We start from the raw sequence: 24,412 nt of genomic DNA, 5'->3' as shown, positions 1-24,412 counted from the left end.
GGCTCATTAGTTAATTAACCAAGATATGTACTGCCACGCTTTTTGTTTGATATAAAAGAAAGCATACTAATTTTATATTAAAAACATTTTAAACAGCCTTTCATGTTTATTTGGTTGAGTAAATAGAAGATGTGTAATTTTATATTTTGTTTGTAATTTGTTTTTCTTTTTAAGCAATTTTTTATGTGAAAATAATATTAAATATCAAAATTAAATACATGACTAAACGCAAAGAAAATTTATGTAAATATTGCAATTAATTCAAATACCTTTACAAGATCAAAGAAAATTAAGGCTAAAATGAATGCAAAGAGTAAGCCAACATATTTCACTTTTATAAAATTGCCTTTTTTAAATTTAAAGGTAAAAACTGGTGGTCCATAATTTTATGTATAGAAAGCGAAACTGAGAACAAAGACGCCATATACAGTCATGCCCATTTCTGTAATGTTATACATATTAAATATGACAGCATTGTTAAACAACCATAAAAAATATTATTTATCATTTGGCATTGTTTTTATGTCCACAAATACATCCAGAGTTAAATTAAAGCGATTAATTAAAAATTATTAGCACACAGTACGAAGCCATTAAGTATAATTTCCCGGGGTTGATCCAATAAATCATTTAAAAAATATGGGTGACTAATTTCCCCTATTTTGAAAATTATCCTCTTGAAATGTCGTGGTCATTAGAAATGACATATCCAACGGACATTTGATGTTTACCGTGAAATTACCGGCAATATTTTACTTCAGCGATGCGGCCGACCTTATTTATATTTCCACAGAGTTTCCATCCTCATTTGTCTGCGGGAAAATGGGATGCTTTTAGTGTGTGTATTTATTTTTCACCGGGTTTCATGCATGATTTGTCTATAAACGTCCGTCTTCACGTCTAACGTATAGCATTTCTTTTGTGGATTTTGAGGTTAAAAGCTTCTTCCACTTTTTATAAGGACGCTTTAAAATAAGTTAAGCTTGGAAAAAATTCAAATTAATATTACAGTATAATGTTTATGCATTTATCCTTTTATTATCTGCTAAAAACCTTGTTCAATAAATATCCATCCATTACCAAACTAATTATCGCTGAAATTTGACATGTGAACGAAATTTCCTTAACATCAGTTTAATGAGCTTCATAAGTTTGAGTAGAAACTTTAAATCCCTTGTTTTGTCCTTGCAGGCGCCACCCCTTAATTATAAACTTTTGATAAATAATTTAATTAGGAGTGCGAACGAATTTCATGTAAATTTTCAATTTACAAGGAATCTAAGGGCCGTTACGGATAGAACGATCGGATTGATACAGTTCCGGTAGCTCGGCAAAAAGGAAATAATTAGCAATTAATTACAAGATTATGAGTTTGAGCTTGAAATTTTATTATGGAATTTTTCGCTTATATCCACTTTAAATTGTATGGACCGAGGTCGATAGATGGAATGGGGAAATTTTACGAGAGCGTTTATCTGCGTGATGCTTCAATTAATGATCCGGTAATTCACACAATTACAACTTTATAATTTAAGTTGTTCGAGTGTGGGGCTGATTTTATTGCTTTTTAATTAAAAAAAAAAACGGACAATCTATTATTTAAAGCATTCGACTACAGCAGAAATATCCGAACAACGCCGTCCTTTATAATTATAAAAAGCCTTTCATCCGAAGTCAGAACAAAAGCAGGAAACGATCGAATAATAATAAAACAGTTCATTGTGACACTCTATAATTAAATTCCCTTTCGTGAATTTCCGCCACCTATGGACCGATCAAAAGGCAGGTGGAACAAAACTGGAAATTGCCGCCGCCGCCGCCGCCGCCGCCGCCACGAGGATTGTATTCATTAATCCGAAGGCATTTCTGTGTACATGCACGCCCGGTGAATTTCAATAAGACGATCGGGCGACAGTGGTTCGGTTCGGTTCGTAATTAAGTGACGTCTTGACGCCGGTTGCGCCTTTGCATCCGTGGCGGATAAGATGACTAACGTCAATCCTGCAGACGGTACCGATGCCGCTCTCGCAGGATCCCTAGGATTGGTATAATTAGTTTTGACCAGGAAACGAATTTTTGGGATCACGGAATCCTTTACTTCTTTCTACTTCTGTTGCTAATTAAATTAAAATTTAATTAAAGTGAATTTTCACATTCCACTTAATATTCCATTTTAATTATGTGATTTCGACTATTCTTATCTTGTAAATAAACAAAAAATAAATAATAAAAGCAAAATAATAAAAAAATAAGATATTTAGAGATAAACTACAATATATTTTAACAGTAGAGAGAATATTCAATGACAATGGTTTTAATTGATCAACAGTACAACTACAACTTTTCACAATCAAAAATTAAAAAAAAAATTAATATTCGTTGTCAGGAAAACCTACAAAGTTTTTTGAATGAATAGAATTTAATGAAAATAAATTTCCTCTAAATTTTCAACAACTGGAGTACTTGAAATTCTAATATCTAAATTTTATATGTGTGTAAATTCAATAAAAGATTATATTTTTTTTGTTTAACACAAGATAAAATTAAATTTGAATGTATTACAAAGGCATAAAACAGCAGGTTAATTAATTATATTGTAATTGAACATAAAACAACACTTTAATGTTAAATATAAAAGTTGGTTGATTTTAATACAAGGAACGTCTGAAGTAATTAGGGCAGACATATGTAAAAGTTTCTTTCAGCTTAAATCAATTACTTTACACCTTTATATTGTTCACCTGAGGTCTTTGTAATGTAAATTTTCAAGACATTTAATTAACTTAATTAGACGGCGGCCCTACGTGTATGTTTCAAGTTTCCTTGGGAAACTTTGACTTTTTTATTTAAAGCGCCTGGGATCTTTTGGTTCCAATAACACTTAACTTTTTTCAACACCAAAGTTTCACACAGGAATTTTTATATGATAAAAGGCCTTGTTGTCGAGTAGGAGACCTGTCCATGCTTGATAATATATTGCCTCTGTGGCGGTTAAAGTTTAAGCTATAACATTACAGAGGATATTAGTCTCCCGACCATGGAACGTGACTCCGGAATTTATATTCCTAAATACAATATTAATGCAATTACTGATTGTATTAAGATAATATGTGTGTATAACATTCGAGAACTGGCCCCCTTTTTCAGGACATAAATTTTCAATATCGCGTCATCACGCGCATTCCTTAAATATCCCCGTTTAATTGATCAAAACCCCTCGAAGGCGGATCCTCCGCCACCCGCAATGTGTAATAAAATGAATAACCATTCAAGCAGGGGGCGGTTTAATAAAGAATTCAATATTAGTTAACAACTTACGAAGCTCGCAGAGGAATTTAATTGGTATAATTTTTTGTTTGGCACCAGGAGGGGTTGGGTAAGCCCAACAGCGTTTCGTTAAAAATAATCTCTTTGTTATGTTTTCGTCATGCATCCAATAAAAATGACCATCACTTTTAATCCGGGATTAACGGCGGCCGGGGAAACAGCGTCCGTACGAAACAATCAATCACTGGAAAGTGTAACTGAAGAGAGCCGGTTCGGCGTCCGGATGCGGTTAAGTTTGTTTGCGCTCAGTCTGCAGTTATACAAGCCCCGCAATAACGCAAGAGCGGTTCCTGTTTAACAACGTTCATTCTTGCGTGTGCCCCCGGTTTCGGTAACCGGCAAGCTTCTGATTTAATATCAACTATCTCCAATCACTCCCGAATAACTCGCAAAGGATTTCGTCGGTGCAGTAGGTGTGTTAACGGCGCTACGTTCGATGGGACAATCCGGGATTCTATTATTATTTATTGGTTCATTTATTTTATAGCTTCTCGGGATTTAATTCGGAAATTGATTAATTTCTGAATCACTTTCGATTTGTCGTCCAAAAACATTTTAAAAAAAGATGAGGCACGAAATGTTTTATTAACATTTTAGAAATAAATAAATAAATAAATAGTCAATAATTTTATGCATTACCTTACAAAAATATTTCTGGGTAACTTACCTGAAATAAAAATATATTTTTAAATGAATAATTCAAAATGAAATTAAAAATATGTGTATTCTAAACTGTTGTTTAGAGGAATAAATAATTGATCCATAGTTCGTCGTTCTTCTCTAAGAACAGTAGTAATCTCAATTTTGAGGCTCATCGTTTTGTCTTTGAAGACAAAATTGCTGGAGTTATAGGTCATTTTCTACATTTTAATGATAATTTAACAATTTATTCAAACAAAATCTAATAATCAAGAAAAATATCATCCATTTTACAGTTATTTTAACCCCTTATCACATTTAAGAGACTAATAAACGTATTTAAATTCGAAACGTTCCATCAATAACGAGAAAATTTACATGTCTTTCATCTTTGCCTTTCATCTGATGATACATCATGCACTCTGCGAAATATGTGAGGCTGACGACTCGGTGTGGCGGTGATACATTATTGGTTTGGCGGTTGTGAGTTAACAGTTTCACCACAAAGGCTCAACCAACGTCAACGCAAACAGAAAGAACGTAACCAAACATGTGAACATTTTGCTGAAATAAGATTGCTTCGTAAAGGTATCTTACAAGTGGTTTTGGCAACAAATATTTTATTCAAAGGAAAGTATAATTTAAATAAATATTTGACTGTTTTCTTAAAATTATACTTTAGAATTTTTAATACTTTAAGGTTTTTTGTTTGAATAATATTTATAGGAAACTGAAAGGTAGTAAATACGTTCGAGTAATCACAAGAACCATGTATACGTTATTAGAATGTTTCAAACTAACTTTCCACACAAGTTTAGATTAAGTTGATGAATTTATTGGGCTATAATAAAAAGTTAAAGTGGCGTACCAAAATAAAACTTTTGCATAGAGAAAATCCTAAGAAATCCCACAAATTTCACCTTTTGTACATCTGTTCTTGAAACCAGCATTTCAAGAAAACCGTATAAAATTCATAATATTCATACTTGTAACCTTTTTCCTTTAAGTAAACTTTACACATTCCGAAGTTAAATGCGAAGCACTAATTTGTTTCGTCCTATTACCGAATTCATAAGTAGAAACTTGTGCAGCACAAACTTTTTGAAACTATTGTGCCTTCGGAAACAACAAGGGGAACAGTTTCCCCATCAGCGAGCCTTATCTTTTTACTTCAGCGATTCAAGGGGGGAAAACTCATTCTGTACAATATTGATATTTTTTAAGGTGTCTTCAACTAATATATTAGGGCTTAAAGTTTTCCAATATGTATCCTGCAATCTGTAGTGTGTTAATGTTTCAATTTTAGCTCAAATTTTAGTTGAGGACTTTAAGAATTTATTTAATAATTAACCTTGTTACACAGTAAACAATTTTATCCTTCAAAAAATGTTATTTGATATTTATTTTTGTAAAAGGGGGAAATAATGGAGGATAATTAGTTAAAAACAACAACGAGAATTTTACTTTGCCATATAATAACAGTTTTTTTATGTTTAGATGTTGCATTTGTGAAATAAAAATAAAAATTTTTCAAACAAAAAAGTACAATTTATTCAGGTTCAATGGAGTAGTAACTTATTTTAAATATTGTTGTTACAATACTGATTAATAAAGAGTTATGTTTAAATACTCACAGTGTGACATATAACTGTTATATCAATATTCACATTTGAAACCTTTTCAACACTCATTCACAAGCCGTTTATTGTCAATATGTCCATCAATGTTATTCCTGCACTGAAACTCAATAAGCCATCGAGCTCTCGTGTTACCCACTGACATTAATTAGATATTTTGTAACATAATTACTACAGTTTCACATTACAGAGACAAGAACACGTCAGATCACGTACTGGCTTAAAATTGTGTGGTCAGGTCAATTGGTATTTGTAAATCGTCCGATGTGTAATTCCATTTTGTAATTTAGCATAAACTTACTCGAGCTCAAATATCAATAGGATAGTCAATAGTCAGATTAAATGTTATTGATTAATATTTAAGTCAATATTAAGATTTACTGATTCACTTTTAATTCATATAAATATATCTAGATGATATCTGTTGATTTATTTATTTATTCATTTGGTTTAATGTGCATTCAATTCACGGATCACAAACGTTATAATATGACTATAATATTGTATGTGAGGGAGAAACTTGTGGTACGCACGTGGCAGCAAACTGATAAAACAAATTTGGTTAACTTGAGTCTCCACGATAACACACACTCGGTACTCAAGTTGGTCCGCACCCATCCACCCCCAGAATCGGCACCATAAATTAAGCGATACAAATCGAGAACCATAGCGAAACTTTTCCCGTTCATAATGCCATAACAAACTTAGTGGATTCACCAAAATACATAGACAATAGTTCTGGAACTACGAATTGCCGCGAATCAACCATCAAGATTTGCCCGATTCGTATTTAACTGCGACCGCATCGACGTTTGTTTGGCTGCTGGAATCTGATCGCCAGATTATCCGCAGACATCCTCATTTGGCATGTCCATCGGTTCTGCTCACTTCCATTCCATTATCCCGTTTAGGTTTCAATAAAAAGAATCACATGCGATGGATGTGTTTGTTTACTTTTAACTTTCTGGAGACAATACTGAAGATTTCGTGTGTGTTATAATTACTATCCATCATAATTAATTCTCCTGATTTTCTGCTTCCAAGTTTTCATTATCATTTCAATTTTGGAGCTTATTTTAAGCCTTTAATGCGACGTGTGGTTTTATGTAGTCATGAAGAAGTGTCTTTCCTATTGACTAAAGAAACTGGTCTTTGAAAAACCTTTTCACATTTGGCCTTTTAGATTAAGATTTTTTAAATACTGTTCAGGTTTACCAACTTTATTGAAAGTCACTGGATGAAGCCTCTTTCTAACGACTGATTTATCACAGTCTAATGACTGTCAAAACACAAGAATTATGATCAGAATCGACCGAAGATTTAAATTGAAATAAGCCTACTCCTTCGTTACCCAAGCAATGCAAAATTAAAGGTTAAAAGTGTCAGCAAAAACATTCCATACACAAGAGCACTCTCACGATCAAAGATATTCCATCTTACCCATCTCATTAAAGCGTATTCCCAAGTAATCTAACATCGACATCTGTCCTTCGCAGGCACATCCATCATGTTGTGGGACGCCGATTCGGATGGCGACGCAAATCATTTTTTGTCGAGAATATATTTCCATATATTTTTTTCTCATTTCGAATTAAATTTATTTTGTCTGGGCGGACGGTGTGCGCACCTGATGCCGGCGAGAGACCGACAAAATGGAATGGAATTTGTGTTGTGACTGGCATTGATCTCGTTATTAGAGTTTTTTTCCTTTCGGTGGCATCACGCCGCAGGTAAGGAGTGGATAATTGGGAGCAAGACGTTTTTCTCGTGAATTAAGGAACGTTTTAATAAAAAGCAAAAAGTCGTCGACGTCTAATAAACCGTTCAAACATACTAATTAAACGTGAAGACCGTTTCGTAGTGGGTTAACTGGAAAGTTCATATTTATTTAAATTAAACATCGCCCGAACAAATCGTAAATTGTGAACCTGGACAGCTTTTATCGCACGATAATTGAAAGGTCTTTTTAACGACCATATAAAGATTAAAAGATAACAAGCGCATTGAGGTCGAGCTCCCTAAATCGTAAAATCGTAAACCAATGAAATAACACGTACGTTCCGCATAACTCACTTGAAACTTCCCCCATAAATAATGGAGTGATTTGAATATATATTTTCGAGCAATATTGTTTGTTGTCCGGCTAAATACAGGGATGGAACCCCTCATTAAGCTGAGAGCTCAAATGAATATGTACGGGAAGGTAAACTAAGTGACAAATAATGAAAATTAACGAAGGTAGGATTTCTCATAACCTGCTTGACCGTTGACCGTAACTCGAACCAAGTGCACAAGATTGCCCCGCACCGTGGGGGAACGTTTGCGGGAAATAAAATTTAATCTTATATAAAGCCTATTATAAATCGGATATTATCCTATATATCAAAGTTTAATGTTTAAATTTATTACGGTGTTATAAACCATGGCTTAGTTATCATAAAAATCATTAACCTTTTTAACATTTGCTCAGAATAAATAAGCAGTTAATAAAAAATCTAATATCATAGTTTTTATGATTCATAAATAACCCCAATTATGATCCCCTTTGATGATTTTTATAGTGACTGTCATAACAAATTGATGTCACTATAGATAATAATAAAATTACTAAAATAAAAACTTCAATTACTTATTTTTCAATTATGTTTTTTATTTTCACAATTATTATATAATTATAATTATAAAATATTACAAAAAATTGTTTCAATTAGATATATAAGATATGGACAAATGTACTAAAAGAAATTGCCGCACAATTTAATTGTGCCATATATTTTTATCACTCATGCCAAAAGTCATTACAACACCGTCGCTTTTAGCAACAAAACTTTGTGGTTTTATTCGAAAATTTTATTTAATTCTTTGTAAAATAGCTCACGTGTCGGCGGTTATTGCTTTCCGTCGCATAGAACGTCTTAATTTATAGCTTGTTTTTATCATTTGGGACGGATATAAATTCATAGCAGCTTCTCAAATATTAATTTTAGAATTTGCCAACACTAGGTATCTTTTATTTTATAAGTAGTATCAAAAATATGTATTTAAATATATGATATATATATATATATAATTCTTAATATCAATATAAAAAAATATTTAAAAATCATGAAACATCTTGAATTTTAAAAAGTATGTAAAAATATTAATAATAATTAAATATAGTTAAAAATATGTTTAAATTATTTTCTGTTTTTTTACTTATAAACAAATATTACGTTTAAAATTTTAATTTTAACTGTCAATAATTTATTTTTATTTAACCAATCTATTTTATTAGTTATCAATAATTATTTTTTATTAGTTATTAATAAATTAAGACAGAAATGTTATTAAAATTTTATTATTAATTAAGTACTAAATCTTATACTGGATAAGACATTAATTACTTAATTAAAATAATTTTAATGCGCATCCACCAAATTTTTAAGTTTTGTTTAAAAATGGGCGAATGCGCCTATGAAAATCATTCAAAATTTTATATAAAAAATTTTCTTTATTTCTGATAATGATTTCCTTTTTGCTAATACAATTATATTACAAAATATTACAATTAAAATTTTCATTAATCACATTTATTACTATATCCAGTATATTAATGAACATGTATGTGGTTTATCAATAATTTAATTTTATTTAATCATGCCATTTTATTATATGGAATTGTTACATTTTTACTAGTTATTATTATATTAAATTAGAAGAGACCATAAAATTATATTAAATAATTTTTTCCAAATAATTTTAAAGTGCGCATTCACCAAATTTTTAAGTTTAGTTTAAAAATGGGCGAATGCGAAGTTTCGTTTCAAAATTTTATATAAAAAATCTTCTTTATTTCTGATAATAATTTCCTTTTTACTATTACAATGTGTCTTCGAAATTTTACACGAGAATTTGTACATTTCTGAACAGACCTCTTGGTGACATATTCATGTATGGCCCAATAATATTTTACTTGTCCAATTTCCTACTAAAACAGCAGTTTTCCAACGGTTGTGTTTGGAAACGTTCTGAGGGCCTTATCCTAACCACAGAGCTCTAGATCCACAGTTGCATGCCATGATGAATTAATGGTTGGTCCTGGTTCGCTCTTTGTGTGTACTCTGGTCAAATTTTATTATTAATGGATCCGTGCGCCTGGCCCTTTATCGCCAGAGACAAAACTGTTGCCTAATGAAATATTATTCGAAGATTACTCTGTGTGGGGCTTTCGAAGCCAAAACTACTTGTAAAATCTTGTTGAAACTTGCACATTTTTGTGAATAATTCATTGTACGACCCATTCTGGAAATGCATATTACAAACGAGGCAGCGAATATAAAATCCATCTTTGATTTCGAACTTTTCTGTCGATTTCATCATTTTTCCGATATGTGCAGTGCAACGATTCTTTTATTTCAACGTAAGAGCCGCTTTAAATCCAAATCGATTTTGCCTCATGTTTTGCTGGGGCTTTTAATTATAACTATCAGAAAAACACCAGAATAAAATATAAAATAATTTATACATATACATACAATTTAACATGCTAATGTATGGTAAATGTAAAATTATGTTTTCATTGTTTATATTTTTTTGTATGTTATAATAAATTTATTAATTTACATTTTATTTTGTATTATTTCATTTTGTTAACTATATAATTAAGTTTAATTAACAAATAATAAATGGCCAGGCTTATTTTAATTTGATAATTTGTACTGAAAATATATTTTCTATATTTATTATAAATATTCATTTATTATGTATAATATGAAAACAGTTACTGATTTACAGTGATTTTGCCTTTTATATTTCACTATGATTTTGTTCTGTTCTGAATATTTTTTTATTTTTAATTTCAATACTTATTTAACCAAATCATTCAATTAGAGTTAGAATCAAAAATAATAATAATACCGGGTTGTTTCTTCCAAATTTTAAGTGTGATGAAAGAACCACTTTAAATTTGAATCTTAAAATTTCAGATTAATCAATTTCTTTTTGTCATTTTATTCTGTTTAAAATATCCTTGACTCAGTCTAAACGGAGTGGACATATTTTCAGTTGAATTACGGGCATACATATTCATACTTCTTCATTTTATGTATCAACGATGATATGGGAATGTTTTAAATGAACATCTAAGATTTACGGATAATAAAATAAATTAGACACGTCTTTCTTGAATAGAACGTTTTATTTTTCAGCCACCCGTCCAACTTTAGTTAATTAGTGCGTTAGTTCGTCACCGAGTGTTAATTAGCACTCGGTTATGGTCAAGTCCAGATACGAAGAACTTGTGCCGGGAATTACTTCCGGAAAGTTAAACTTCCAACTGGATTTTCTGTGCGAATTAAATCGAACGTTGAAGTGCAGGATTTAATTATTTTAAAAGGTTTTTCACGAACGCCGTTCTTCGTTCATGTTTAATTTATTGTGTTCCCCGTTCCGATTGTGCCGAAGTGTGTGTACATTTATTTGACGGCACCAGTGTGGAGATGTGAGGAGCGGTTGAATAATTTTGAATTGTTATTTATTGATTTCGACGGTTGGGGATTTAGTTTCACGGGTGTAAGGAGGGGGTTATGCAATTCGCCGGCAACAAAGTGACAATTTCGAAGATTCAACATCTTTGTTGTAAATTAGGACGATAGAAAATAGCGTTAAATAATCTTTCTCTAAGGGAAGCGTTTCTTACAATTTGTCAAATAAATTTCCCATCGAGTTTACGACCGTCTGGGGGTGCAGAATAAAATACTTCCTGAGAACACGATAAACTGCCACCGAAACAATACATCGTAAAAACCGACTGGCCATTTAGAATAGATGGCAAATTATCGATCAGATGATATAGTTTTTCGAAATAACCCACGGAGGACATTAAGTTTTCAATTTGTCGTAAAAGTCAAAATGGATATCCACATTGGTTGGAAAGTCTCTCAACTTCTCATAGTATTAAACTATAAATCAAATAAAATACCTTTCTGCTGTGTGTATTTGCTATTACCAGTCGAAACTGAAACTGGCGCATTTTGTGATATATTAGGGACGTAATCGGGGGAAACTGCGTTAATATTACACCATCGCGACGATTTATGTTAAACGAAAAATGGCTTATACAGATTTGTGAGAGAATAAAAATATGATTTCAAAATAATATTCTATATTATAATTTATTCAAAACTAATTCAAATTCTGTCCATAATCTAATTGTAAGGATGTTGATACAATTTTAATATTTTGTGTATAAATAAGTCGTCACACAAAAGAGTTCAAACAAGACTGAAGAACACAAATCATATAAAGTTCATAAAAATATTATGCTCTCAAGATGTTTTGAAAATATTATTTTCATTTTAAATGTGGATATTGTGAAAATAAAATATTGAAAACAATTAAAGAAACAGAGTCCTCACATAAAAAGTTTCAAATCAAACAACAGAATAGAATAATATAAATAATATAAAGTTCATAAGAATATTGAGCCCTCAGAATATTTTGACAACATTATATTCTGCTTGTTTAAAAAGATATACATTTTAAAGATGAACATTGTTAATATTATTAAATAAATATTGAAACTACTAAGTAAAAAGAGACGTCAGAAGAAAGTTCAAATCAAACTCCATAGAATGAAAAAATATAAACAATTTAAAGCTAATAAGAATATTGAGCCCTCAAAATATTTTGAAAATATTATTTTTTTTTGCATAAGAAGTTATTCAGTTTAAAAATTATTATTCTGATTCTTATTAAATAAATATTGAAAATAACTGAATAAAATACTTCAGACTAGAAAAATATAAATAATATAAAACTATAATAAACAAACATATTGAGATATTCTGAAAGTATTATTTTCTGCTTGTATAAAAATATATTCATTTTAAAGATGAACATTATTTTCTGTTTCAATGAATTTTGTGAATATTGTTATCGTTTATATAAATAAAATTTTTCAAATTTTTTTAATAATTTTTAACCATAATCCTTTAATGTACTTAATTATTTATTTTTTTCTACACAATAAACAGGAAAAAAAGAATCGTAAAATTCGTTTTCTTTTGCCATTTAAAAAAATATGAGATATATACAGGGTGTCTCTCTATTACAAAAGAGGTCGATTAATAAAAAAAAATGTAATTAAAATCCAATAGAAAATGAAACAAAAATAATAAACTTTTAATTTTTGAGTTGAAAACAATAAATCACTTTGTCCTCCGCTGTCGCCAGATTTGAATCCTGTATATTTTTTCATAGGTACATTTAAAAATAAGGTATATCACACCGAAGTTCAAAATATTGAAAAATTGTGCGACTAGATCAAAATGACATAAGATAATTTTGTCTTCTGGATCAGTAGGAAGGGAAAATATTGAGTCAAAATCACATTCTAACCTGCAGGAAAAACTTCAGACAGCTTTTATAGATAGATTGTATTAAACTTGAACTAATTTAATATTAAACAACGAAATCCTGTAACTATTGTTACATTAACTAGAGCGTATGAACATCAGTTTTACGTATTGAAATTGGTAGATGATATCACGTGCGGTTTTCATTGTAAAATTCGGAGTTATATTTAATGTAGGTAGTTGAGGGCATTAATTGATATCACGCGAGTACGTCACAATGAGTTCGGGAAAGTTCTCAACTATCTCGATTTCGTCCCTCCAGCGCATCCACAAAGTGCACTCCGAAGGCATCTCGCCCAACTGATTACCGACAGAACGGAACAACCCGGTCTTTCCTCGCTCCATTCCCTCAATTCCACGCCGCAACTATGGAACCGTGGGGCCGCACACTCCGGCCCACGCCGCGGCCCTCTCAACTCACTGTTAACGACGCCCGTGTCCCGCGGGACACTGAAAAACGAACTACACCGTCGGAATTTTCTTTCCGACTTGTTAAATAATTTTCAGGCCACGTCGCGCCCGAGGATACGAGTAATCGGACTCAATTGTACGATGGCTTTCCCGTAGTCTGGCGTGCGTTTAAATTTATCATGTGTGTGCTGGGAAATGTGTTTCGGGCTTTTATTTTATCCCGATACGAATTGAACAGGACCGGCATTCGAAATCTACGTTCCGGGCTGATTGATATCGAATTGGGCATTATTCACGCGTCAAGGATCGTTAGTGCGACCGATGGAAAAAACTTTTAAGTTTTACGATGTTTATGTGACACGGCGATCTCGCGGGAATGTTAAAATGTGCGTTCGAAGCATCAAGATTTGATGCACGAGTAAAAAGATATTGCCTTTTTTAATATTAAACAAGCATTTTCGAGGGGCGACTCTCCTTCAAATCTCCTGGATTACCCAACCCCATAAACAAATAAAAACGACATATATTATATTAAAAATAAACGAGAAATTTACAAAGAAGAGACAAGTGGAATTTAAATAAATTGTTTTTTGTTTGTTTTTCAATGTATTTCGCATTTTTTATTTTATTTTAAATATTAAATTATGTACATGCACTATACGAACGAAAATATAATATTGCTTCAGTTATTCATGTTATTTTTTGTGGCTTTGGATTCTCACCATCTAATTTCCATCTCTTTCATTGTCACATTTCATGTCCTTTCTGTTTATAGTCACCTTCAATCTCATTCATACCTTTAAATCATCGTAACTAATACTGATTCACTTCCTTTTTTAACCAACTTGACTTCACTAGATCAGTAAGTAAATTTTATAAATAATTCTTTTTTTCATTCTGAAATTTGGTTCTTTATTCTCAGATTTTTTCAGGTTTGAAACTTACATTAGACAAGTATTTTTATTTTTAATTCTAAAAAATAATAATTACACTATGCTCCTTAAAATGAATTATGGAAAAAATGTCTTTACACATTGAGCACGTCTATTTTTAAATGGAACTGATTAATATCAATTCCTACTTAAATCATATACTTAAATTAATTTTTTTTGTTTGAAGGAACTACTTCAAAAATATGTATTGCCGAGTAATTTTTGAGTATTTAGAAGAGAAAAACAAAATACGTGGACAATTATATTGACAACAAGTAAATAAACAGAGTCCTCAGATAAAAAGTTTCAAATCAAACAACAGAATAGAATAATATAAAATTTATAAGATTATTGAGCCCTCGGGATATTTTGACAATATTATTTTCTGCTTGATTAAAAAGATATTCATTTTAAAGATGAATATTGTTAATATTATTAAATAAATATTGAAACTAGTAAGTAAAAAGTGTCGTCAGATAAGAAAGCTCAAATCAATCTCCATAGAATGAAACAATTTGTTTGAAACATACATTAGACAAGCATCTATATTTTTAATTATAAAAAGTAATAATCACACTATGCTCCCTAAAATGAATTATGGAAAAAATATCTTTACACATTGAGCAAGTCTACTTTTAAATTAAACTGATTAATATCAATTCCTACTGATTAACATCAATTCCTACTTAAATCATCTACTTAAATTAAGTTTGTTGGTTACACATTGATGGAATTACTTCAAAAATAAGTATTTCTGAGTAATTTTGGATTATTTAGAAAGAGAAGAACAAGACTTCAAATAAAATACGTGGACAAAAACAAATAACAGCTGAAACGACGAGATTTGGTATGGCTAAATCAGAAAAAAGCAAATATTATTGACGCTTCAAACTTCAGGCCGGGCAGCTGTTTGTTCTTGTCCTAAAATAGTATGCCAAGTACAATATTTAACTCTGAAACTCAGTATACAGTATGATATAAAAACAAACACAGATAATTTAATTTTGTGAAAACATAGCTCGAAAAGTAGTTTGTCAGTCGCATATTTGTTTGTATAGAGTAACTTATTTGATGTCATTTACTTCATTGTGAGTGCTTATTAAACGAGATATTTCAAACTTAGCATGTACAAAAAGTAAAGTAATAGTGGATCAACAAAGTTATGAGAGTATGCTGACTCTGTCATATATAGTATATATTGTAATTTCATGGAATTATCCGACGCAATAACTTAGATAGATTTGAAGCTGCTTTTAGACCATAATGAATGGGCAAGTGGTTGGTCTGGACGGAAACGATATGCAGATTTATGTGTCCAGCTGCAATTTGTATTAAGTTGTGTGACCAGAAACGCCAATAAAGCTTATTTTATGGTAAAGCCGTGTACAATTTGGCGGTCGAGCGGCAGATGCAAATGTATAATTCAGGGTTGGACAAAGATGGTGTGGCCTGCCATAAGGACTATGCCGAACTTACTTATTCGGTCCCCTTCTTCCCGGGACGCACGAGAAGATTTCACCGAATAATGAAGTCTACGTGCCGGATAAAGATATATTGCCAGGACCATGTGCTGACTAAAGAAGTGTGCGTTTCGAATAACTGCTGGACATAAATTACGGACCCATACAATGGAGAATTAGGCTTATGTTTTATTGGGTCTAGTTGTACGATACAGATAAAATACGGGGACAAATTATTGGTCCGATCCGCCCACGAGTAACAAGAAAAAATGTTATGTACTGAACAAGAACCAAGATTTATTGGCGATCGATTTATTGGTTTTGACAACAAAAATGCTGCAAATGTACGGGTCAAAATTCATACATTGTGGGCTTGGTGCAGCTCACACAATAAATAATTTTCATCTAACTAATAATGAATATCATAAATACACTTTTTCCACTGACAATTACGTTGTTGTTATAAATAAAAATGGTGGTTTTGCATATATCTATATTTCCTTATTACATTTCTAAAAAAAAAATTAAATGTTATTTTCGGAACACAGTAAAGGGAACATATTTTGGTGTATTTCAAAGTACAACGTAAATATATTTTGATGTAGATATTATCATTACATAAATAAATATGGTATATTTCTATAGATCATTGGATTTTACTGGAGCTTTTAATTAAAACAGACCTCGTAAAATCCATAAAGTACAATTTGTACTACATTCATAAATCAGTGTAATAAGTTATCGCTGAAATTAAATAGATAAAACTAATAGTCGACAAACCTTGATTAAAATAAATACACTGACTGAACGATAAATCATTTACTCACTGACTGCCTAATCAGTAGAAACATGCTGTCAAAAAAAAAAATGCAGATAATTATTTTATTGCATGATATTTCCAAAGAACAAATACAGATTAGGCAAACGTGTGGCTTGGAATAATTTAATAAAGCCTAACGTGAATATTGCCAACGTCTTAATGAATAATCGCATGTGGGGGAAACGAAGGACATTTACTGAAAATGTGTTAATTTAGGTTTAAATTTAAATTTCAAATTGGGATTATGTGAAAATGTGTGGAAACTACGTGACAATACCAGATAATTGAAAATGGACCGCTAATCGATTTTTATTTCGGAATTAAATAAATTTGTTTAGTAAAATTCAAAGGACGTTTCGGGAGAATTTAACTGGCACCGCGATAAATTTATGTGCTCGAACAGTCTGTGGTTTTATTTAGATGTAGATAATGAGTAACGAACTAAAGCACATTGATTAGATGAACTAATGCCAACCTAATCTTAATTTAATTGTCTGTTGATAATTAACGGACTGTGTCACTCAAGTGTAAGTTCTTCTTTAACACGCGACGAGCCCTGAATTAAACTACACGTCAATGAACAATGTACTTTCTAATTTTATTCTATCGCATTCAACGTTATCTTGTGTTTGTTCCGAACTACAGAACCTCCGAAAGTTTTCTAGAAATATCTTATAAAGATAAACAATATTAAGTAAGGGGATTCTCTAAGAGCTTTAATAAATTTATGATCAGGAAACATGGAATATAACTTTTATGGAGCTACAAAGTTTATATTTTCGACGGATTCAGACCGGATAAAGACTTAACAATGAAGCCGAATCGTAAAATTGCAGTTCTGTCAAAGTGACTAAAATATAAACTATTCGATTCGCCGCTTCTGCCTCAAGGCATCCAAAGTTTTGGCGGTATTGTCGCAAATCGGCACACGAAAATAGGGATAATCTCGGGAATTACGGTCTAAATACTATCTCGCATCTTGGTGTTGAAAGATTTTGAGGTGGTTTTACCGTGGAATATTATAAATTCTTTGTTTAGCTTAAACTGTCTGAATAAGCTAAAAACACTGGGGGATTAAATTTTCAATTGTGCCGGCTTCAAACTTTCGCATTTAGTGTATTTCAATTAAACTTAAAATTAAACTACAAATCGAAGTAAGCCCAGCCCGTTTCTAATGAGATTTAGCATCATCTGTGATTATAAAGTCGAATTTGGCAAGTATTAATTGTTATTGTGCAACATTTAAACGTTAATTAGTCTTTTACGGTGTTAGACAAAAAATAAATTAATAATGAAATGAATAAAAAGTTAGAAATATCAAAAAAAATGTTCCTGGTTAAAACATGAGTAAAAATTATTAAAAAAAAAAATGATTACTCAGTCATAAAAAAATAAAAACTATATCAAATGAAACTGAATTGAATATTATACACTAAACTGAAAATCACAATTTACCCATCATTTATTGAAGGTAATTTACATTCATTATCGTTAACATTTAGTAAAGCTTTTATTAAATACCACAAACATTTACCAATAATGTGCTGATGGTTTTAATACTAAATCTGCTATAAATATTAAAAAAATACCGATTAAATAAAGTTTTAAAGTCTATCAAAGTACATTAACATTAAATAAAATAAATTTTGTTATAGGCCCAAATAAATGGGTCATGTTATTCCCTTTCAAGCGAATAATACCAGCAACCGTTAGCAAAATTGTTTTGCATGTGGTTGCCAACTTTTCCTGTATTTCCTATTAAACTAAATGAAATAACAGTACTGGAAACAAAGTTAAATAAAATCAATGTTGCTTTAATTCGTCGGAAAGTTTTAAATGTGATCCGAACAATTGGGAGATTTTAATTTAACAGTACTTGGAGGTTGTTTCCACGTATCCACACACATGTACTGTATGTGCAACAATTTAATATTTATTTAGTATTTTTGCGAGATCGTTAACGATAAAAAACATTCGTCCCACTCAAATCGAAATTTAAATTAAAACGCACATTAACTGCAGTAATGACAGAAATAAAACTATAAAACATTTCGCAAACAACAGTAGTTATAGTTGCTCAAATGGGTAATGTAAATAATGCCATTTTACGACTTTGGCCGTACAAACAATTTAATTTGTAAAATCGATTATCCAAATTGACCACTTGGAGGTGTTTTCTATTTTACGGCGTGCACAGAATGCCGATAAAATATTGTGTTTCGCTTATTCAGAGTGAGACGAGAAAGCTGTTTCGGACCCGGGATACGAGATACGAGCGTTTGAAGGTACAATCACGTACAAAACGTGCCTATTTGCTAATGTCCTCGTAATTTGTTGAGGGCCCTTAGCACTGTCATGTTTATGTTTACATTCTAATATTCTTCCCGGATTTGTCTTTTGCCGTTGTGCCTGTGCAAATGCGAATATTTTCTACCGATGCGTTCCACCAAAACCGCCCTTTGTCTCTGACATATTAATTTTAATTAAAGGGAAATAATTAAATGGTATGGCGGAAATTGGAATTCTTCCGTTTAATACCACTGGCGAGTCCGGAAGAGAACAGGGACATGATTAGAAACTTGATGGGATGTATGAATAGGCTCATTTTTATCGGAGGCCTTTGTTTTTCAAGAATAGTTCAATGAACTATTATTTTACATTCCCTCCTCCAGGAACTAGTATTGTAGGTCGTTATTTAAAAGTCTTTCCAAACCCACCCACGTTTATACAAATGGCATTTTGTGTGTAAAAAGATCGAAATGATTGATATTACATCGAAGAGGGTTGTTTTTCATAGTTCTGTTATCGCAAATCTCATTCAACCGATTGTATGTTGCAAAATGTATTTAAAATTTAACCGGGAGCTTTAAATGGACCTTATCGATACGTAAATTGACATTGATACGTGTGTTTTGCATATATTACATTGTCATTGAAATTATGACCCTTGATTATTAACTAAAGAAGATTAGTAGTTTCCAGGAGTAACGCATAGCTATTTCATATGAGAATTAACAAGTTTACATAGCAAACTTTGATGCAATTTTCATTAGGGCGGTTGTTGATCAAATAAGGCAGTCGATCGTGTAATTCCAAGAATAATAACACCACCAAACTACATTATGATCTCATCGGACTAATTACATTTTGAGTAATTATCTTATTTAAACGTCGCGATTCTTTTTAGTGTAGATCGTAGATCACTACTGAAAAACAGACAAGAATATTGTACAAATATAATTTATAATTTATTGGAGTATAATTATTATTTGGACAACATTCATAACTCCAGAATAATTACACCTATTAGTAAAAATAATGGTCACTCTTCAGTACTATTACAATTGAACTTTTATTATTTGTATTGTTCATTTCCTTGTTTTAGGTAGAAATCTTATAATTTAAATTAAAATAATTAATAATTTAATGTTGAATAATGAATAAAATATAAATTAATAAAGCTAATTAAAGTTTTAATAACTTTTTGGAATTTATTACAGGATGAACAAAAAAAATGTATAGTCGTTTTTACAATGTTACCAATTCTGGTAAATTAACAAAATAGGTTAAATTGTCGTTCTGTTAGATTTAAATTATAAACATCTTTATTATTTTAGTATTTTGGAAATTTAACTTGTGGAGGATGTGCTCAAGTTTTTATTATTGAAAGAAGATGTTATTATAGTATGAATAATTAAAAAAGGTCTGTTTGGATCAATAACAATATGTTAAATTTGTGAATGCTACATAAAAAAGTATTATTTTTCAAACCACATAGACAAAAGTTTATTGAAATTAAAATTTCCAATTAGTATTATTTAATTAACAATTATTTCAAATCACCGTTTATGCACAAAATATAATAGCATAAAATTAATGTTTATTGACATTTAAAGGTCAACGAAATAATAATCCCACACAACCGACTTTAAAAATATATCATAATTATAATTATGTTAATATTAATAATAATACAAATTAGTAATTTATACAATGAATTGTTCCACTAACATTACAGTTTAAAATTTTCACCGAATAAAATTTGTGCCGAGTTTCTTGAGATACCCCTGTAAGTTGTGTAAATTAATTATGAATAAATTCAGTTACAGTTTTGTCGCAACTCATTAACAGTATCTCTAATTGGGTCCAACTTAATACCACTTAACTACTTAAGATGTTATATAATTACCTGTTTGCACATTAAATGAAGTATCCTTTGTCAAATGACACAATCAGGAAAATTGTTGTGCACTAATTAAGCCCCCAGTTTTATTTTAAAATATAACAGCTTTTGTAAATTTACAGTACGGCTCATAAATTTTATTTTAGACTGTTTTGTGTGCTATTTTTCCTGCTTCCACGACTTGAACTTCAATTGGAGGAGCTGCAGTTTCACGAAACTGCTTGCCGAGTGCCGTAACGGTTCCCTGTCACTTCAATAAGTAACAGCTCACGGGGCACAACGAAAACCAACCATTTAGCGAGCCACGAATCGGAAAGCATGCAAAATTAAATTTAAGGAAACACAAAATGTAGGATATAAATCTCGTAATAATAATTCAATCAGTGCGTTTTGGGCTCCAAACTTCTTCCACATATTGTACGTACGTTCAGAAGAGTTTTATTGATCAAAAGTTGATGTAAGGCCCATCAATTTTGTTTATTAGCTACGTACATATGCATATTATGTTATCTAGATTAAAAGATAAAAATTTGACACACATTTTTAAATCTGGCAGGCCATTAATCCAAGATTGATTTATTAGTAGTTCGCTATCTAAATTATAATTAAGCGTATTCAATTAGCACCCATTGATACTTAAATTATAGATATGTATACATCAAATTTACATAAAAATTCATAAAACAGCTCGAAAAATATTTTAAATTTTAAGTTTAAAATCTTACTATCTAATTTTTATAGTTATAACTAATGTATTATGTTTATTAATTAAGTGTATGATAAACAATATCGAATTTATTTATTTATTTATAATTTTATTATTTTCAAAAGGATAATAATAAGTGTAATATGCCTCTTTAATAATAGATAAAAATTACATAACTAATAAAAAATTAACGGGGTTTACTTCTAATCTAAAAATTATAAAATATGCAAGATTTTACTTAATTAATTCTATATCTATATCACAAGAATTTAAAAATCATTTTAATTAATAAATTAATTATATTCGTTGGCATAATTAATAATTATAATAATTAAATTGAATTTATAAAAGCTTCCAAAAATTCCTGACATCCTGACCATAATGTTAAAGAAGATAATATTCTTTAGATATTCCATAAATTTTATTTACGTATCGATAAGGTCCATTTGAAATACTATTTTATATATTTTATATCTTGTTACATTCATGGAAGATATTATCCAGTCTTTGTTAAAATATTTCCATAAAACTTTTCAAAGTTTCCCAGTTTAAATATAAGACATAATAAAATTGTTTTAAAGGAAACACATAAGACATCAATGCATAATTAATATTTGAAAACTGTTACTATTAAGAGATAAAGTGAAAAAACTCCTAAAAAAATTTATAGCTTAATTACAGTTAATTTGAAGATTAATTTTTTTGTTTTTTTTTTTTGAAAAGTATTTTATAATTTATTAATATATTAAATATATAAATTAGAAATTTTAAAACTTACCTGTAACTGAAATGCCTCACTAAAACAAAAAGTCTAAATTAAGTTTATTTAATTCTACAACACCAACAATAGAAAAAGTCACATGATCATTGGCTGAATGTAAAACTACTCTTATAATATAACAGGCAAACACCCCACTGTCCTAGAAACTAAAATTTAGTCCAATAAGTCGCTGGCCCAATGCAATTGTTCGCATAAAAAAACTTTTGAAAACAACGTCCAAGTGTTCAAGTTTCGCGGCATTCACCGCCGCCCCGGGGACTCGTATCGCGTGGAGTTGCCGCCGAGTAGCATCCCGAATACAACTGACAAGCGTCGGACGCCGGCGACGTACGCGAGATAAATCGTCGCGACGCTTGCGCAACCGCCGAGCCACTGCCCTGCATCCGGCGTATCTTTCGCAGAAAGCAACAGCCACCGGACAATGCAGAGGACCTGGAGCCAACAATTGACCTACCGGACACCTGCCGGAGTACGCATAAGCCGTCTTAATCTGCCCATTGCTTTTCGGCTCGAGTTAAAGGGGTTCAAACTTATTATAAACAATATTCAAATCCAACTTTCAAAGTTTTTTTAACATTGAACGTGTGTTTCAAAAAGTTCTAATTAGATAAAGTGCTAACGCACTCGTGATATGTTCTGTGTTCTGAAAATGAATGGATTTAATTTCCAGAATTTGTACAGTTAAAAAGTTAAACGGAGTGGACACATAGTTAACACTTCAAAGCTTTTGTAAATGTGGAAGTTATATTTAAATGAAACTTTACGTTTAACACCGTTTCTGTTCGTGTTCAGTTGGTTAACACTCGATTAGGATTGTACGTTTTATACTTACTTGTGAGAAATAAACTTTCATTACGGTCCCCTTATTTTAAAAATCACTTATTTACAATTTTATATATATCGTTCACATCACCCTAGATTTTCAATTTAATTCAGAACCTGACTTTGTGATCGCCATATCATTAATTTCTGTTGTTCAAATCATTGTTGAGTAAACTTGTCAAGTGTTTAGGACCATTACCCTGTTGAAATAACCATTTTACATAGCTTTTACTAACCATTAAACCTCCAATTAATGCAATTGGGCTAGTCTAAAGTATTCTCAGACCATAACATTCCCTCCTCCATGTTTATCGGTGCGAGTTAAATACTTTGCTCTTGCCTTTGGCCTAGTTCCTTCCAAATATGCTAAATACTGTATTTGCACATTACTGAGGCGTCCAATTTTTTGCTCTTGAGTAAACTACCACGAGAATTTCTGTGGGTTTTAATATATATTTTTTTGTAATTATTTCTACTGCATTGTTAATTAATCTTTCATTGTTTATTTAATTATTTCCCAGACGAAATAAATTTCCTCTTCTGTCTTCCCTTGGTAAACTGCTCAAGAAATGTTTACTATATTCCTGGTCAATTAATTTCTCGGACGCTCCATTTGAATCTTGGAAGAGACATCATGCACGACAGAAACAGTAAAAGTCTGTCCTGTAGTGGGAGACTTTTACTGTCTCTGTTATGTGTTATGTCTCTCTCAAGATTCAGACGCATCAAATGCTTTTCTACCCGTATATACTCCACGTCAGATATTATTTTGAAACTAAAGATAGACTTGATAAAAAAAGTTATTATAATCGTCAATTTATTATAAATGATTGATGTAAACCTAGTTGGAGACTAATAATTTCATAATAAATTATACATATTGATGTAGATGACAATTAAAATCAATTAATGTAATATGTTTTGCTACACAGAACTAAGTTCACTGTTAACATCAATATTGTTTTAATTTAATTACATTTAATACAAATACAAATATTAATTTATCTGTTATATTCAAAATAATGACCAAAATTTAATAAAATCTGTATAACTGTTTGTTTTATAATAAATTTTATTGCATGTATATATAATTAAAAACAATTTTAAAATTTATTAAACAGAATATCCCGTAATGATCTGTACAGAATTCTACAAACAATTTCAAATAAAAAAGTGAACAATTTAGAGAAATAGTTAATAATTTACATTAATTACTTTTTACGAGGCACTCTAAACCCAAGAAACAATCTCTTCTAGAATCAACTAGTTGTTATTACCTTCTAATAAATATTTGTCT

The 24,412-nt window shown here is 30.8% G+C and overlaps 1 protein-coding gene across 1 annotated transcript in view; it reads right to left on the bottom strand.

Moving 5' to 3' along the window:
- The window catches only part of LOC109603405 (5-hydroxytryptamine receptor-like), a 120,439-nt gene extending 97,875 nt beyond the window's left edge, over positions 1 to 22,564 (bottom strand). The window contains exon 1 of the mRNA XM_049967796.1: positions 22,291 to 22,564. The gene's annotated coding sequence lies outside the window, so the exon portion shown is untranslated. The remainder of the gene's footprint in view (positions 1 to 22,290) is intronic.
- Between the last annotated feature and the right edge of the window lie 1,848 nt (positions 22,565 to 24,412).

This window comes from Aethina tumida, chromosome 5, assembly GCF_024364675.1.
Source record: "Aethina tumida isolate Nest 87 chromosome 5, icAetTumi1.1, whole genome shotgun sequence".
Taxonomy (NCBI): domain Eukaryota; kingdom Metazoa; phylum Arthropoda; class Insecta; order Coleoptera; family Nitidulidae; genus Aethina; species Aethina tumida.
The sequence above is the reverse complement of the archived record's forward strand: the minus strand, read 5'-3'. Positions and strand labels throughout refer to the sequence as shown.